The sequence below is a fragment of the Helianthus annuus genome, chromosome 12, assembly GCF_002127325.2.
Source record: "Helianthus annuus cultivar XRQ/B chromosome 12, HanXRQr2.0-SUNRISE, whole genome shotgun sequence".
Lineage (NCBI taxonomy): Eukaryota > Viridiplantae > Streptophyta > Magnoliopsida > Asterales > Asteraceae > Helianthus > Helianthus annuus.
In genome coordinates this window covers 7,485,989-7,488,807 of record NC_035444.2, presented here as the reverse complement: position 1 = coordinate 7,488,807, position 2,819 = coordinate 7,485,989, and the positions used below count along the sequence as shown (strand labels likewise).

Genomic DNA, 2,819 nt, shown 5'->3' with positions numbered 1-2,819 from the left:
ACGAAGCGTATTTATATAGGTTAACAAGCAAAGGGTTATATTTAAACGATTCGAATCAAACGATTCGTCGATAAAACGATAAAATAAGCTTTAATGTTTAATTTGGCGTTATTCGATCTATTAAAGATTTTATCTTAAATAGTAATGCACACGAAGCGTATTTATATAGGTTAACAAGCAAAGGGTTATATTTAAATGATTCGTCGATAAAACGTAAAGCTTCGATTTTTTAAGTAAAATGATAAACTAAACAAACAACCATCAAAACCTAATTTATACTAGCTAAAGAGATAAACTAAGAAATCAAATCAACACAACATAATAGTAAACATTTTAAGCAAAATAGGAGATAACGCAAATCATATAAAGCTTCTTCTAGCTAGTTTCACATCTCTAATCTTCAACCCTAGCCAGCTAGCCAAGATTACTTCCCACCGACCCTAACCATGCATGCAACCAAATCAATACCAGGATTAAAAGGCGCGTTAAACGAGAAGGCCACAATTGCCCGCGATTCAGCCCACGAGGGCATGTCCACCATTTCCAGGCCTAATAGTACCAACCCATCCCAACCCAACCCAACCCAAACCAAATGGCCCGAACACGACTACCCAAGAAACAAAGCCCGCGACTTAAACTCCAACTTTTGGACCTACCCTTACGAATGTAAGAACTAACAAAGACAACCCAAATATATCGTTGAACATTGGTTAAATACTTATCATTGGCTCACATGAGTTCCATGGAATGTGTAACAATGGCCATAATTCTCCAAGACACTTCTTCTTCGTAAAATGAAAATTACTCGTCCAGATTACATGCAATTGTAATATACCAAGACCCACAAGACATACACGGTTGGAAACCTACAAACCTTAGACCACCATACCATCCTGGATATGATATTTTATGTCTTTCCAACCAAAATCCCTAATACAAACCCAAAGAACCCCAATGAAGGTGATCATGCTCACTCCTGTTACACCCAAACCATGTCGCGCACCTAAACCCTACTCGTTAGAACGCCACATCAACTTTCTGACGACAAAACCTATGGTGAATTTACAATGCAGGTCCCCTAACCATTTTACAAAGGCAACGGGGAATCGACCAAAACCCGTGACTCTATTACGAATATTACTAAAATAACGAAAAAAGGGTAAACATCACTTTATACAAAAAAAAAATAAAGAATAAAATAATAAAAGGTGATGCAGCTTTGATGACATCCAAGTTTGTGCATCGATCACTTGTACATTAAAATTCACAACTCAATTTTTAGTAAATTTATATCTAGACGTATATAAAAATAAATATTGTGTATCGTTTTGGCGGCATGGCCGAGTGGTAAGGCGGGGGACTGCAAATCCTTTTTCACCAGTTCAAATCCGGGTGCCGCCTCATCAACAAACGAATCGAAACCGTTGTATTGAATGATCCTGGACGGTTGCTTAATAAAACATCTTATCTAATAATAATAATAAGGGTAGGAATATGGTAAAAAGTGTTTAAAATGTAAGAAGGGTAAGAAGTGTTTTAAACCATTGGATATTTGATCTAATGGTTGAGATCAATAGGGTATAAAAATGTAAATTGTGTTTTAATTAGAGGGACCTTTTATGTAAAATTGAAGGGCAATAGTGTCTTTTTCAATGTTTGAAATATGGTAACCATATCATACACGACCAAAAAACTCCTACATTTACTCCTTTTCCCTTAAATATCGGAATTAATGATTCACCTTAATTGTAGGAGGTCTTTGGTTGCATATTCGTCATACATTATCATAACGAGAACTGTAATCAGATTGGTGTTTTAAAACAACTGGATAAATTGACTATGATTCAAGTCATGGTGTTTTATCTGGAGACATTGTTCATGGCGTGATGTTTTAAACATCTATGATTCAAGTCATGGTGTTTTATCTGGAGACATTGTATAAAAATCGTAAACACCATGACTATGATTCAAGTCATGGTGTTTTATCTGGAGACATTGTTCATGGCGTGGTGTTTTAAACATCTATGATTCAAGTCATGGTGTTTTATCTGGAAACATTGTTCATGGCGTGGTGTTTTAAACATCTACGATTCAAGGCATGGTGTTTTATCAATACAAAACATTCCCAGATTTTAACACACCATGACTATGATTCAAGTCATGGTGTTTTATTTGGAGACATTGTTCATTGCGTGGTGTTTTAAACATCTATGATTCAAGTCATGGTGTTTTATCAAAAACAAAACATTCCCAAATTTTAACACACCATGACTATGATTCAAGTCATGGTGTTTTATCTGGAATCCAAAAAACATTGTATTGTGATTACATCCATGGTGTATTAACATCTGGAGAATCAATACAAAACATTCCCAGAATTTAAAACACCATGAGTATTATTCAAGTCATGGTGTTTTCTCTGTAGACATTGTTCATGGCGTGGTGTTTTAAAACATCTGGATACATTCTGGAGACATTGACTATGATTCAAGTCATGGTGTTTTATCTGGAATCCAAAAAACATTGTATTGCAATTTAAAGATGATGAAAAGAAGATATGAACAATATACGATTAAAAGATGTTGCGATTAAGATGATGAAGAAATGATACGTAGGTGAAAATCGAATTGGATCTTGCAAAAAAATAGGACGACAATTTTTTTTTTCAGTTATCTTGAAACTCAATTAATTGATAAGAAAGGAAATTACTAATATACCCTTTTGAATTAATTAAGATAGAGGACACTTGTCATCACCAAATTATTTCTCACACTTCTTACAAAAGTATGACTTTATACAGGATCCTTTACCATAATAAT

At 34.5% G+C, this 2,819-nt stretch overlaps 1 non-coding gene across 1 annotated transcript; it reads left to right on the top strand.

Annotated features, from left to right (window-relative positions):
• Positions 1-1,330: 1,330 nt before the first annotated feature.
• Positions 1,331-1,401, top strand: TRNAC-GCA. The gene has a single exon. It is a non-coding gene; the product is annotated as a tRNA-Cys (tRNA).
• The last annotated feature ends 1,418 nt before the right edge of the window (positions 1,402-2,819 follow it).